The sequence below is a fragment of the Lissotriton vulgaris genome, chromosome 4_1 (assembly GCF_964263255.1).
Source record: "Lissotriton vulgaris chromosome 4_1, aLisVul1.2, whole genome shotgun sequence".
Lineage (NCBI taxonomy): Eukaryota > Metazoa > Chordata > Amphibia > Caudata > Salamandridae > Lissotriton > Lissotriton vulgaris.
The window spans coordinates 1721084313-1721100857 of NC_141691.1; the positions used below are offsets into that span (position 1 = coordinate 1721084313).

Consider the following 16545-nt stretch of genomic DNA (forward strand, 5'->3'; position numbering starts at 1 on the left):
AGACCTTTGGCCCGGTAAAGAATCCTACAGCTTCTCCTACAAAGTTCAAAGTAAGTATGAGCCAAAATATAGGACTGGCAAGACCGGGAACAAATGCTGCACCCCCTGCATGGAGCGATGCAATCCTTCTTAGGGCCACATTAAAGCTGCTGTGCCAACGAAATGGGTAGTAGGGGTCCAGTGTTTTTTGCAGCTAACACCTTGCATCTGCAAGTGCCAGCATATACAGATCAGAAGCATGTCCCACCTCTTATTGGTGTCAACCACCAAAAACCCAGTGAAAATGTACAATGGCACCAAAAGACGACTGCAGGTTCTGACCCTGGGAAGGCTAAACTGTTTGGCTCCTTAGGGAAGGAAATTCCAAGGCGTAAAGCGCATATAAGGAATGTCCGCCCCAACCCCCCAAAAAGCTGCCAGACACTAAAGCTAAAATTATGCTCCCCCAAAACATAGAGCAAATGCCCCATTTGGTAAGGGGATTAGAACAAGTAATAAAAGGATAGCCATGACAGAAATCTCAAGTGGACAGGGTATGGTGGATATCTAACACATACACCCCAAGCCAACCAATAGCTTGTGGATTAGCTAACAATTGCCCCAAAGGAAGATTAGGGTTTCCAGGGGTATCTCAAAAGTAACACAAGAGGATTCTGGTAATTGGCCTAGGATGCACTGGGGTACACCTGTGACAACATTAAACAAGAAGGAAATCAGACAACTGAAAATAGCCATCCAGTGGAGCTGCCCGGAGACTGGGGATATTGTAAGCTCTAGCTACAGTTACTTCTACACTGCAATGCAAACCACTATTTGCATTACACCAAAGACAAGAGGTCAATAAGATCAAAACTCCTATTGTTGTAGCTCACCCTCATGCCTACACCTGAACCACTCTAAGTGTACAAATCTGAATTACAGCACAAAACTAAGCAATGCAGTATTATAACTGGTTCAAGGTAGGCACCTCTTACAGAGCTGACAGTCCAAAATGGGTCTGTAGACTGAAGTAACTATGCAATACCCCCAGTAAGGCTACCATTGGACCAAGGAAAAAATGGACCACGCAAATATGAAGCAGGTGAATAAATAAGAAGGAAGAAGTGGAGTCCAGCAATAAAGCACCGCTGTGTTCTCAGGGGAGCCGAAACCAAAAGAATCGGTCAGTCGAGGAAATTCTGGATGACAACAGGAGGGATGATGAGGCAAGACGAAGATCCAACAGATAGTGTTGGTTAGCTCCAAAAATACCCCACTTTTTCTCGCACACTAAAGATCACCCTGAAAATACCCCATCAACTGGAAGATGTAAGAGCCGTTTGAAGTGCCTTAAATCCCAAAGCACACTTCAGCAAATTAAAACTCACAGAAGATGTAGATGCCAAAGAAAAAACATTGTCTGTACCCCAAACCACAATTGAACGATAACAAAAACAAGGTTGACTACAGCTAACAAAAGGTTACAGTCCAGATAGGTATTAATCCTGATAATACAAATTGACAGTTTCAAAAATCCAAGCCTGACTTTAGCAATAACTGATTAAGTGAAGGAAGAAATGGAGTTTAAAATGAAAGTAGTTTTTGTGCTTTCAGCCACAGATTGTGAAGCAGAAGGTAACCCATCCACCTATTAATTGATTAAAATACTCTCAACAGAACACTTGGTCAATACACAATCTGATGGCCATTAGAAGTCCCAAAGATAGGAGATAAAGTTCATAAAAAGATGAACTCTACTGAAAAAACTCCAACAGCATTAAAAGAAAAAAACTAAGCCTCAGTGAATCAAGCTATCCTTATACAATACAAATTTCAAAAGGCAGTGGGAACAGCATTACTGCCCGACGCTCAACCAATGGCAAGGCATGAAATGAGCTCCTTGTACCCAAACATAAATAGTAAGAACAAAATCTCTGGCCCATTTGCAGCATTTGGATCACAGATATCAGCTCTGCTGTTCACAGCATGTACAAAGTTTGTGGCAGTCGCAAAACCTGTATGTTCCCACACAGCCACTGCGGTTAGCAGACAGGGACGCACCAGATCCAGGCGTATTCCTGAATGGGGAGTAAGAAGGCAGTGTCAAGCAGAGTAGGGACCCGACGAGCACTGATGCAGTTTCGAGATTAGGGTTTATAGGTTACACAGTACAAAGGGGTCGAAGGCCACTCTCAAGGTGGCGGCCACCAGAAGCAGACTGTTCTGAAGAGGGGCACATGATTTGACAGACTAGAGGGGACACCCCACGTGTTGTACCAGTAGGTCTCTGACTAAAGCTTTAAGAAGGCTGTGAAGTCTGAAAGCAAGTAGAGCTCCAGAGGGCAAGCCAGCCCAGCAGCAGGCCCAACCTAATATATGCATTTTAATAATCCAGGAGACTAGAAATCCGACAGACTATGAGGTATGCTAGAATGAGTGAGTGAACCAGTTAAATAGTTGCAAAAGCAGAGAGTGGACTGAAAGATTGGAAGAAAGCTGTGGATGGACACTATATAGTCTCATCGATCTGAAAGGCCCTATGGTGAGCAGACCTACAAGGCATCAGAGCAGGAGGATGTGCCACAGTTGTAACACAGAAGACTGGGTGAGAGGAGCCATCTACAAATATAAGCAAGGAAGTGGGGCGTTTGGCTTCTAAGACACATGGAGGTACAAGTGGGGTCCTCCTGAAGAATGTGTCCTTTTTAGAGAGGACTCCACAAGCTGCAAGACACTAAACAGCTTATGCTTAGTAGAGGTGGGTGACAGTACACCCAGCTAAGTCTGCAGACCAACCACTAGCTTTCCACTAGTTACCATTAGTCCTGGCTGAATTATGGCCACTGCCCTGACTTATTTCTGGGGGAATATTAAGGCTGGTCCCTACACTTCAGTCATGCTGGAAAAAATTGGGGGGAAAGGATCCAACATTAAAAATAAAATGTTTCATCAGAGCTAAGACATCAAGCAACAGGGCAGCTCTTCCTCCGCTCCTACCCTCCACCCCACCTCGTCATAGAAATGACGAATAAGGATCCAGAGATGGAGAAAGCTTCACCTTGGGATAAGGAGGTGTAATCACACAGGACCTTCTTACTTTAGATCTTTAAGGAGCATAATGAAGAATAATTTCAGTTAAAACAGACATTGAAGGTGTTGCTGAACTCTGCAATAGGGTAGAGACACTGGAGGAGAATATGGTTGAGCAAGTCAGTGACTGAGTGACTTCAGGGCTGTGAGTGCTACAGCTAGAACAGAAGGGGTATACTTTTCTATAAAAGAAAGGAGCTCTAGTTCTTTAAAGTCCTCTTGGAGATCATGCTGGTAAGACAATGATTCCAGGCATGTCATGGACAACTCTGGGAATCGGGCCTTTCATCATAATGGTGTCATCCCTCCTACTTTCTTTTTCACTTGGAGAGGAAGTAACGTTCTCTTCAGTTGATGGAGGATGCACCAGCTATTTTCAATTTGGAGACAAAAGACGAGTTTGAGCCATCTCAGAAACTGAGGAATATCAGGCTTGAGTTTTGAGTCAGGCTTGAGTCTCAACAATGCTGGCAATAGCCACTGAGCTACTGAAAAAGGAATTTTCCAAATTCAGCAGAAATCATGTCAAGCAAAAAGGAGGTGATCCAGTATTTGTGCAAAGAGTGGGGATGCCAAGGCAGTCCCATAGGACAAGCATAACAGAAGCAAGCCCCAATCTTCAGCACAGACACTACAGATGTTGCGGTGGAGGCTCCGGCAGGGGCTCTAAGCTGCATATTAAGATAAGGGAATCTGGGTGGTGACAAATGCTGCAGATTAGTCACACATTTTGACCCGTTTCTTTATGTGGGAGGCTGCGTGAGAGTGACATGGTTTGCAGTGGTTTGAACATGCTTCAGGTTGGCTTCATGTTAACAGCAAATTCAGGATGGGGTCACACACCAGAGTTACATTTCTGCCTTTGCCTTGTCCACCGGCAGGGACGGAAGGGGTGCACTGCTTGCTTGGGGTGAGGTAGGAAATATGCTGCTACAGACACAAAGTGCTTCTCTGTAACTATCTATAGCAGGGGTCTTAATAGTCCAGAAAAACACCCAAGTGTCTTAGTGGAGTAATCAGGCTTGAAAGCGTGTCTATGCTTTATAATGATACACATTTTTTGAGCGAGGACCACACAAGGGTCAGGACTAGGTTATTCCCTTTGCAATACTTTTTCTATGCATCCAAGAACGTGGCAGTGTGAGTGTGCTCACAGATTTCAGGTTTCTGATTATTTTAGGAAAGTTAAGGAAGGCCAGATGATGGTGGTCAATGGCTCTGTGCGTTTCTCTATATATGGCATCTATTTATGCAACCAACAAGGAAGGGCCAGGAAGGGGTTTGTAAAGCTGCAAATTCAAAGGATAGCAGATTAATGGGCAATAACATTGATAGTCTCTTTCTGGTGGAAACATAGCTTATTACAAAAACTGAACTTCTTTCGATCACATAAATCACACAGATTACCTTTTTAAAGTTATCAACAGACCAGGAGGAAATTACCGAGCCATCACCACTGCAGACAAGTTTTATCAATTGCTCTATTCCCCTTACCAGCCCTCCCCCGTCAGGCTCCAAACTTTTGCAAAAGATATTTATCTGTTTTCTTTCATGCCTTAAAATTGTGCTCTACTATTGTCCACCTAATGCACTTTTCTGGACGATTTCAGATGCTTTAAGAGGCTGTACTACTTCAGCCAATATAGTTCTCCCCCTAGAGAACTTCTACTTACCAAACTCTCCAGCTAAACAATAAGTTTGAGATAGTATTTAACATACAGCCCCTCTAACATAAAAGGGCATTGCCTAGAAGGCCCACTCTCCGGCACACTTCCATATTCCTACTGGACAGTGGACACTATGCCCAATTTATGGCAATGACAAAGAGCGTTGCACATACTAAATCCAACGGCGAACCCCTTCACCTACCACACAAAACAAATTACTCCTTAGACCAAAGCCCCACCTGTTTCACTGTATTCCTAAATGTCCTCCATCACAGCCTTTGTGGTTTCTCAGCAAACTTCCCCCCAATCTCTCCTTTTCACACTTGCAAGTTAATTTTTTCTCCAGACAAAAAAAACATGGCTCCGCAAACCCCAGTTGTTTTTCACAAATATAACAATCATCATACAAAACGGCCATCACTTAGAAACGCATCTTAAATTAAAATCTGGCATTGCATCCTTAGAGCAGCCCTGATCGCTTTCAATTTTTGTTCAACCAAAGACTTCCTTTTGAGTAGAATAACTAATGCCACCAACAAAGCATACAAATTCATCTCTTACATGGAAGGACTGTCCTACACCAACTGTAATAATCCTGACTTGTTAGCATCCCAAGAAAAACAACTTAAATACATTCTTTAGAAAAATTAAGCTTAATACACACGCAGAAATTGCTTCAAACTCCGCCCCCAGGTTTCAAATGCTATTTATCACTATGTACTCTTATTAGTATCAAAATAGCGCGTTAGCTTTCTAATTCTGAACAATTGCAGAGGAATAGTCCATGCTCTTGCAAACCACTCCATCCCATTCCAACAGATGTTATATCTCCTTCACATGGTCGAGTGTACAGAAAAGTGGGGTGCTGTAGAGTGGGCTCCGAGACTGCCACATCTCAGTGAGCTCTGCTCAGCATTTCACAGATGGAATGCCTGGCATCAACTCCAAGAAGAGCCGGCAAATAAAAATAATCACAGTGAAACCAGAGGGGCATTGAAAACCCTGCAAGCAAACAATTCATGGCTGGAGGGAGGAAAGGCCATCTTTCCCACAGTGCGAGCAGAGGAACACAAGACCAACAATCCCACACACCTGCAAAGTGCCAAGAAGACTAAACACTGAAGGTAGTGAGTGACTACAACGTAAGATGGGCAGAGCCGTATACAGCACTGTAGTTGAAAAGGAGTACACCACAAGTGACCAGGGCGCTACTTCCAATCCACAGGACTATTGATTCTACAAGATAAGGCAACGGGTGGCAACAGCACAACAGAGAACCCAAAACATGAGGCAGAAACAGGGAAGCCCTCAGCATCATAGGGTCACAGTACACACACTGAGCAGAATGGGAATAGACTTTACTGAATCTTACAAAAGGATTTTCCAATAAAAAAAAAATAGAGAAGGGAAATCCGAGCTCAACACTAGAGATTGTGGGGACTTCTTCAGCTCTTCACCTAAATGGAGAAAGTGGGTTTTCCTTTATGAAAATGCAGAAAGCCTTAAAGAAGGGGATGGGGTGTATACAGGCCATTAAGAAAAGCAGATTATAACACCTTACATAAAAGGCTTTCCAGTCAGATTTGTCCACCTTTTGTTATTTTACTGAGACATGGGATTAATCCAAGACTAAGATGGAAGGGTTCATGAGAAGGGAAAAGACTTTGATGTAAAGTCTGGAAACTACTTCTTAGAAGAAAAGAGAAGCTTGACGGTAGTGGAGCAGACTGCTTACCAAGTGTATGCAAAAAAGGTAAAAAAGGAAGAAATGTCACTGCACTGCCTCAATCTATTCTAAAAACTGCGAAGATGGTGGAGGATGTTGGAAAATTTCAAGCATGTAGCAAATGTCAGGATTCTAAGGTTGGTCACACAGAGGACCTGAAATCAGAAATGGAGGATTCTTTGAACGCATGCCTATAATCCACCTTCCCGCCTAGCACCCTCTGAACTCCCCTACCCTTTTTCACTGTGATCGGTTAGAAGACTAACACAGAGCCCATTCATTCACTGAAGAGCGATGGAATGGAGACGTCAGTAGTCCCTATTCACTTTCAGTTTAGGCACTAGAAGGTTCGTTTTTGTTAAGTCATTTTTCTATTTCTTTTTATTTGCTTCTAACTTGGTTCACAGTGCCACTTAAAAAGATACATAAACAAATGCTGCACGCATGACTCAAGGGCTTTAAACTTGAGGAGAGTTGGCAAAATAATACGGGAGAACCCCTTTTCTCCCTCAAGTGAGAAAATCTATCTCAACCTGTTAACATGCATAATCTTGCTGGATCTACCAGTTATTCTGGTTCAGTGTATGCAACAGGGTTCCCCTACATGTTCCTTGCTTGAGTGCTGAAATGTCCACGATTCCTTTTTTTTCACACAAAAATGTTATTGTCGACAAACAAATCAGCCCTGGTATAACCAGGGTTACCAGTATTACAATAGACATAGTAGTAATAGTGATGTTAACATTTACAGTGTCCAAATATATCTTTTTAGAAATTAAGGATACCTCAGTTAAACCCCAAACAATAAACAGTGTCATATTCCCAATATGTAGTATAACACGTTTTTCCCAGCCACCCAGGTCGAATAGGTACATAGCTATAGTCTAATCTGACACTCAACATTTATTCGTCAGACCATTTCCTCAATAGTTTTTGCAGGGGGAATGGGTTCCAAGTAGAGTCCATGACAGTCCGACCACCTCCTCCAAATCTTAGGGTGTTTCCGGGGGCACTCCCTCGCCCTAAAGATTGGTATTTCCAGCCCCATAGAGAAGTCGAGACCCCTCTTCCAATCCTACACCGATTAAGGGAACGCATGCCCAGGCAATATCTCGCTTTGCCAGAGTGAAGTCAAGGAATAATAGATAGAGCTTATACCTATTGCCCCCTATTCCTTCTGTGATATGCAGCATAGCTAGGTGTGGTGATTGTGGAATATCCCATCCCAGTACTTCCAAGAGACCAGTGTTCACGCTTCGCCAAAACATCGATAATGCCACACATTGCCAGATGGTGTGCATAGGTGTACCCTCTTGCAGCCTTGCTGCACAGGCAGGGGGGGGGGGGGAGGGGGGGGGGGGGTTGAGTGATCACTCTCGCCCACCATGGCAGCTCTAAGTGGGGACACCAGCTCCTCTGCCTAAGCATCATCGTCAATAGGACCAAGATCTTTTTGCCAGGCACCCAGTGTTGTATTTAGAGGGGTTGTTGAATAAAAGTGTAAGGTATATCGCAGTATTTTGTGGTCACCCAATTCCCCCATAAAGATAGGGTTGAAGTCTGGTAGGTGTGCTATATAGGGAGAGAAAGCATAGCGGATTTGAAGGTATCTGTAAAACTGCAAGCGGGGCATGTCAAATTCTGCTTGGAGCGCCTGGAAGGACTTTAAGATCCGACCGTGTAGGACCTCCCAAACCATAGAGATACCAATGGCTCCCAGGCCACGAATCCGGACAGTATGGACAGCTGTTGAAGTAGGCTGTTATGCTATAGAGGGGCCTTCTTCGTTTATCTTCCCCACCACCCTATTACGCAGCGCTTGCCACCATGTCACAAAAACGGTCCTGGTTGCAGGCGGCAGCGTTTTAAGCCTCGGGCCCGAATATAGGATTATATGTAGTGATGCAGCATTCGACCGCATAAACTGGATCTCGTCTGTCGCCATACCACCAGTCATTAATGATAAGAAGATGTGAAACAGCATGATAAGCCTGACTATCCGGAGTTGCAATACCTCCAAAATATGTAGATTGGAAGCAGGTCCTTAGAGTCACACCTGTTGAGCCCCCCTCTCCCCCCCCCTAAAAAGGAAGTGACCAAGGATTGAGTTTAGTTGTCTAAACAAGGTGGGTAGTATTGGGTAAGGGTGATTTTGAAGCAGATAGAGAATACGAGGCAAGGAAACCATTTTTGCATCCAAGATTCAAGATGGCCGCCGGAGAAGGAGCTCCGTCCGGGAGCTCCTGGGCGAGGGATCGCCTTTTGGCGATAATCTGGGATTATTCCCCCCCTTTGATCCTCCTCCACCCCGGGGATTTGAATGCTATTTGCTGAGATTGCCCAGGACGATGCAATCGCCGAATCTGAGGCAGCCTTCCACAACAAGAACAAACTCACCTAGCGGATTCCCAGTATAATGGCCGATTGCCCGGTTGACCTGCTTAATGCAGCTGGGAGGAGACTGGCCCGGGATCACCCTTTGGGTTATAATTCCTTGGCTATCACCTACCTTCGGGTCTCAACCTCTATTGCTCTGGATCCCGCCCAGACTGCTTCTCTTTGGCAATTATACACCTGGATTTCCTTTCGGTCGACGGCCCTTCATGTTTTCCCACTGCGGCTGCCATGATCCCAGAGACGATTTCCCCCTGGTCGGAGCGGGGAGAGAGCATTGGGTTCCAGTCTTCAGCCCGCTCACCCCCTCGCAACCCCTCTTGCGGTCCAGGTGTGAAATAGAACAATTGATGGACAGAATGCAGAATAATGTCATACATTCACCCCAGTACAGAGATCTGGGCCTATATCCATCGTTTTATGCTCACAATTCCATTCCAGTTTGGACCCAGCCATATGAAAATCAGTCTTGAACTTGCGCCCCAATGGGAACAGTCCAGCCCGATCTGCCAGGCCAGGTCCTCCCTGGACAGAAACAAGCATCCTAGGCCCGTGTAGTGACTGATATTTTGGAAAATATTACCATTGCCGACCACCATCTCAGCATATTGTAGACACTTAGACAGCACTGACTATTGCTTATGATTATGCTTTGACATCATCACACAACATAGGGATGTGTAGGCCTGAAGTTCTCTATATTTCTGACTACATCTTGCTTACTGGTAGTGTTTGCCTTTTGGCTTTGGCATGATTTTATGCCTTCTTTCTATGGTTTTTGCTCTTTTTAGGGCCTAAAGGCCTATGCTCAAGCGATGCCATGTTCTTTTCTGACACCATCTTGCTGAGCCTCTTTAGGCGAGAGGCCATGTTTTAGTTTTGAGGTGTTGTTCGCTCTTTGCAAACTGGAAGAGACCGGCTCTTATCGGAGGAATGTGCTTATTTTCTGTGCTCCAGGCGCAACAGCAGCTGGCCACTGGGGGTGTGTAGGGAGCATGGAGCTTGGTACAGGAAGGGGGCGTGGCTTGGAGGCCGATGGCGCTGGCTGTGTGAGCGCATAGCTCCGCTTCCATCCCCGGGTAATCCTGTAGATATTTGGCCCCCCCGGACTGCCCGCGATCATGGTTTCGGCTGCGGACCTGCCCAAGCACTGGATTGTTGACTGCCCGCACAGTGTGGTTCGGGATTTGGTCAGGATTCGCCCCGGGGCAGTCTGAGGTGATGAACCTTACAATGGCGGCGGATCGGCCGAGGTGAGAGAGCCCTTGTTGTGGGTCTACTCGCGGCTACTGTCCGGAGGCTCTTACTGAACACCAGCAGTTCGTGAAGGCGGAGGATTGGTGGAAGGACTGCCGGCTGCGGGACGCGATACCCTGGCAGCCCGTGGACATTGTGATCTGGTGGGCGGGCTGCACGGGTGGACTGCTGTGAGCCACGGCTGCCTGGTGGGGTTGCAGAGCAGACACTCACCAACGCCGGAGGATGATGTCAGTGGCCGGATAGCAGATTAGTCGCGGCTTGGTGGGGGCGACGGCGACCCAGGCTGGTGTTGCGCCATAACCGGGGATCCTGCCCTGCTGTACCGGGGGTGGTGCACATATATAGTACATGGCGGAGGCCCGGCGTTGATGACGGCGAGTGGTCCCTAGGCATAGCCCGGAGCTGGGAACGCGGGCTATGGGGACGGCCGGAAGCATATTGATCTTGCCGCCTGCTCGGCGGCCCAGGTCAGTGGAAGCGGCCGCAGGGCTGAGAGGGGCAGTCGCGGCCTACGCCGGAGGTGACGGTGACCAGGGCTGTCGCAGCGGCCTTGAGCAACGGGTCGGCCGGCGACGGTGGGTGGAAGTACCCGTGAATGACCCTGGCTTCTGATGTAAATGATATGGGGAGAGTGGGGGACAGGCCCAGTCCGTGCATGCCAGAGGCGTGGAAGGCGCACGAAAGCAGGGCTAAACGGGTCAGCCCAACCACAACATTTGGATATTGCCATAACAGGGGAATGAGCATGGTGGTCCCTTTTGCTAGGGCGGACACTTGGAATTAAGCTATGCTGGACGGCTGCGGTTGCATAAGTCTAATGGTGCACTGCGATCGCTCAGGAGAACCTGGAGTCCTTACGCAGTAGGAACCTTTGACCTGGCTGTTATATCCTGTGTTGGCGTGTGGAACCCGACCTGGCCTGTGTGATCCCCTTGTTCCTCCACTCACACCATAGTGCCCACAAAATGGGAAAGCCGAGAGGGAAGCAAGGGGCAGGACAGCAGCCACGGGATGAGAAGTCCAGATCTCACACTGATACGGAGGACGCAGGCTTGCCTCAGGATCCTGGGATGCAGAAACAGTTTGACAAAATATTGGCAGCAATAGCGGACTTGTGCACGGCCTTGCAGCAGGACATTGCTATAATATTCTGTTACTTCTTTTCTTGTCACTCTATCATCATGTAATAAAGAGACCCCAGTGTGTATTAGTCTCATTTGTTTATTATTTCTGAAGGGGAGTGTAATTTATTCTTAGCCAGGTGCTGATGTATAGAAGGATGGTACGTTTCCCTTTCTACAGGTAACTGAGAACAAGAGGGGGTACCACTCTTCATTGGGGATGATTCACAAGTGTAATTCATATCTAATGCGTCTTGTGAGGGAGGCCGGGCCCCTTTCTTCATGTGAGGGAAACCGGCTCCCATCGGGAGCATCTAAATTATAGGTGGTGCTTTCTCGCATAGTTGCGTGGTCGTGCCAGGGCACGTTGTTCACCAGAGGGTTTTGGTTTCGCTGCCTTATTGTACAGATTCCCTAAGACTTTGGCTCCAGATCTTTGGTATTCCTATGTGAGGGTTATTACTTGTGTTATTCCTTTCTCAGGTAGGTATTCTATGCGTGATATTTTGTAGGTCCTGAGGAGGGCTGCGGTAAGTAGTGACTTAGTGTATAATAGGTCTAATATGCTGAGAATATGCTAAGAATCTAGGTCATTACAGCCCGGTTTTGGGCTTTTAGCCCTCATCGGCCAGGAAAGCTCGACTCCAGTGGCATGGAGAGCACAGGACCCTCGTCTGGGCATACCAGTCTCACTCTGGGTGACAAATGCAAAAAGAACAATTGATGGATAGTATGCAGAACAAGGTCATACATTCACCCCAGTACAGCGATCTGGGCCTAAATCCATCATTTTTTTCGTCGCCATTCCAGTTTGGACCCTGCCATATGAAAATCAGTCTTGACCCGGAGATGATTTCCCCCGGTCGGAATGGGAGAGATCATTGGGTTCCAGTCTTCAGCCCTCTCACCCCCCTGGCGACCCCTCTTGCGGTCCAGGTGCAAAAAAGAACAATCGCTGGACATAATGCAGAGCAATGTCATACATTCACCCCAGTACAGAGATCTGGGACTAAATCCATGGGTTTTTTCTCACCATTCCATTACAGTTTGGACCCGGCCATATGCAAATCAGTCTTGACCCTGCGCCCCAATGGGAACAGTCCAGCCCGAACTGCCAGGCCAGGTCCTCCTTGGACTAGAAACAAGTATACAAGCATTCTAGGACCGGTTACGGGCTTTCAGCCCTCATCAGCCAGGATAGCTCGACTCCAGTGGCATGGAGAGCAGGCGTGAGGGTCGGTACAGCCTTTCCTGCACGGGTGAGACGTTTGAGATCTTAGGGGTCTCCTCCCTACTTCTGAATGGCCAAAGTTTTGTGGGGCTGGCGATCACTGACGGAGCCCTCCATACTGGAGGAGAGAGGTTTTCGACAGGAGCCACCGCTTGCAGCCTGCCTCGCCCTGGGTGTTGTTTTCAGCAGCTTGGTCTTTGCCTAGCACCAGACCGCTAAACTCCACTCTTGCTCCCCCATCGCCTTCTGTCTGTTTCCGGTCAGTAGAGATGGTGGGTTTGAGGAGGCCATTTTTTTTACCTCATCTGATGGCCTTTCTGTGGTCTGTGTCTCTTCGCCTCGACGACCGAAACCGTCCCTCTGCGTTGCTGTGTCGCCTCCTCAATCCTCTTGTGGGTTTTTATAACAAACTCTATTGCTCTGCCTTTGCTTCAGGCCCGGTGAGTTGGTCTGGCCCCAGGTGTGCCGTGGTTGGTACTGGTCTACTGGACATTTACTTATTTCTACTGCCTTCTACCTGGCTCCCGATCCCACTCTGCTCCTTGCTGCGTTTACCGGTGCTTATTCAGTCTCCGCTGCTCTTCTCAACTGTTGGACATTGATGTTGGCATCTACTTTTATGTTAACTGTGCAACTATTCATGTTCACACCTATGTAAAGCGCTCTGATACCTCAGGGTCTAGCCAGCACTATATAAAACTCCCAAAAATAAATAAAAATACCATTTTAAAAATGGCGAATCTGCCAAACAGAGACAACGAGAAGTGCGACCAAGAATGCACCTGTCCGCATGATTCCTGCTCACTCCTTACTCTGATCATTTTCCTCTACAGCCTCTGCTCGGAAACCCAACAGCAACTTTCTGGCCCTAGAAACCGTACTCCACCTTGAGATTCTGATTATCCTCCCTCCTGGCAACCCTCCATAGTCCCACCCCTTCCCTCCCCCACCCGATATCTGCCATCATAATCACCTTCGACGTACAACTCCAAGACCAGCTCCTAATGCCTCTCCCCTACCCACTCTAACCACTCATCCATTCCCATCCTAGAGGTCACTAACAAAATGAATTCTCACCACTCCCAGGACCTAAACAGATAGTGTAAACTACATTATTATCTTTTCTAATATCATTCCTTACAACTCATTTCACACATAGTGTGTTTAGTCTAGTTAACTGCTAAAAGTTCATGAGCTAACTGATTTAGCAACTGTGCAGCTTTTCTTATAGTAATGTGGACCAATATTCACATACCAATACATTAAGAAATGCTGACTTTAAGACAGGACATCTTAACATCAGTATCTGGTATACAACAGTCAACAACCAGTTGCTGAGCTAAGATTAGAGACACTAATCTCTCTGTAACTACACGACAAAGATCCCCCAAAAAGAAACTTCTGAATTGCCATTCAAGCCTTTGTACATCATATCTGTACAGTCACAACAACTTGATCCGCAGCCAGCCACCCAGACTGCCTCTTAAAGGCATTCTACACACCACAGCACACCTTATTAAGGGATTGGAGAAATGCATATCACACCCACACTGATGGTACTCCACTAGCTCAACTTGCCAGTCTCCACCATTTTTAAAATCATCTGCATCATTTACATAGCCATTACAATCGTCTCCCTTGCCTATCTGATTGACCAGCTCACCGTTACTGGTGGCTCTACACACATCCAGTGCCTGGGCATCATCAGACTGGAGACATAAAAGTACATGGCAACAGGCCTTCTCTATGTATGAACCCAGAATCGATCTACAAGCATATCCTTATAACCACCAGGACTCTCCCAACCGTTCTCAAATTCATGAAAAATCTGAAAAGAAACTTTTTTAAAGAACAGTACAGAATGAAGCAGTAACAACTCCTTTTCCTCTCAGAAGCCAGCTACTCCTCTCCACATAATGTATTTGCCCCTTTATAGTACTCTGCAGCCTTTTGACGAAGTGTGTGCTATATAAATACATATACATAGATTTATATAAAGACCCCTTCAAAAGGAAATGTTTGAAATTAAATTTCAACAGCTGCAAGAAATGCATATTGTGCAACATTTGCACACAAGATAATACCATCGACCGAGTCCTTTCTGCTTTGCCTACCACCACTTACTCTTATCAAAAGCCTCGCGGGAGTTTAAAAAAAGATATCCTAGTTTTATGACAAATGTACATCCTAACACAAGAAATACACAAGCAAGACCACAATACTATATGGGTGAAAAGACGATAATTGGCAAAGTCAATAGGTTTTGCCTTTGAACGGCGTTTGCAGTTCTTTTGGCTTTTTCCAAAGCTTTTTGCCAATTCTGAATAGCGGTGATAAGAAGAAAAAAGCACTTGTAAAGTCAATACATCTCACCTTTCTCAAACAACATCAGCAAAAACACACTGTGTGAAGGTGCATATGCATGCATGTACACGTCATGATGCTATGGCAGCCCGCAACATGCATACATCATGAATTAGAGAAGGACACGGAATAACTTTAAAAAAATAAGAAGGCTCAGTGAAAGCATGTAGGAAAAATTGCAGCAGCCAAGCACAGCAAAGATTGCTGGGGTTATGGGGTTAGGGTAACAGAAGGCGAGAGCAATAAACACCTACACACTAATGTAGTGGTAGAAGCAAAATAAATAAAGTAGCTTCCTGAAAGTAAACAATGGAAGGATACAAGGCATCCAATCAAACGGAGGTTAAGAAATTCTCCAGGGGAATGACAACACAAGAAGGACAAAAAATAAACATTAATATGAAGTATGCAAATGAGACTGACGTATAGGTTTACCAGTGATAAGCAATGGCCTTATTCAAAGCCCACTGTAAGTATTATTACTGTACAAAATAGGGTTCAACCACGAACAGCTAACAACGTTCTACTGCATGTAGGCAAGACCTAAAATGGCTGCCTTAAGATAGCATTTCTCCACAGAAATAGAATACCTTAGCAAAATAATTTTACAAATGAATAGCCAGTCGGAGTTTGAATTACCAGAACTGAAGTGTGAACACTATTAGTTTCTACAAATGCTGTTTGTATTAATGTATTATACAAAAAATATATATATTCAATATAAACCAGCTGGTATCATTTGTGGAAAACAACTGCTAACAAAAGCACAGGTGACATTTGACAGAAAGCCTACGAGGGTGTGGTTTGTTGACATGTTGTATAGCTAGGCTTCCTGCTCAACCACACAACTCAGCGACTGGTACACCTTATCTGTGTACAACCAATAAGACATTACTGTGCCAACTAGGAACAGGAAGTCAGTGACAGTGCAAAACGGAATGCACCATTGAGACCAGCTGCATAAATATGCAAATCCTTATTCGAGTTAGCTTAATCATTTCGATCTTACGAACTAAATTTACACATACAAGAAACAAAAAGATTAAGACATCACTTAGTAGTCACTGTTAAAGGTCATCATTAAAAGACTTCCATTTACTCAAAATAAAATGCATCAAATATGTGACACCTTTAGGCAGTCGAAAATGTTTGTTCTTGATCTAACGAGAAATGTATACATTTGTGTACACGGATGATAAATTATGAGACATTACAAAATAATGATGTGCCAACAATCGGTGTAAATTACACGCGGTAATGTGCTTAAATCATGGACTTCATTTACAAGGTGATTTTCTTTGTGTCTCTGACTTGGCTCACATCACACAAAGAAAGCATTTGGAAATAAAATTTCCATTGTTGTCAGTATCTGCTGAGGAGTGGCCCTAGACAGGAAGAACAGGTTTCAAGGTCAGGTGTTAGGGTGCCTGTACTTGATGGCAGAGTATATTCATCTCCTTTAAAGGGCAAGAACAACCTTCATAGGGAAAAAAGCAGGAACATGTAGGTTAAACGCCGCGTTTTTACTCCCAATACGACACCAAGTGCGTATATCATTCATAAGCAATAAACCATGGTGGTACATTTCCTTCGCCATTGTGACCGAACGAAAAATACAGAATAAAACGTTTTGTTCGTGGTTACCACGCAGACAATCATTAACCAAGTGCCCGGTCCAGGCTAAAGTGCAAGCCGTCATTATAAACTGTATAT

The 16545-nt window shown here is 45.5% G+C and overlaps 2 protein-coding genes across 4 annotated transcripts in view; both read right to left on the reverse strand.

Moving 5' to 3' along the window:
• Nucleotides 1–16545, reverse strand: part of RAD54B (RAD54 homolog B) — a 694602-nt gene that overhangs the window by 475852 nt on the left and 202205 nt on the right. The window lies entirely within an intron of this gene.
• The window catches only part of FSBP (fibrinogen silencer binding protein), a 36628-nt gene that overhangs the window by 17991 nt on the left and 2092 nt on the right, over nucleotides 1–16545 (reverse strand). The gene's annotated exons all lie outside the window — the stretch shown is intronic.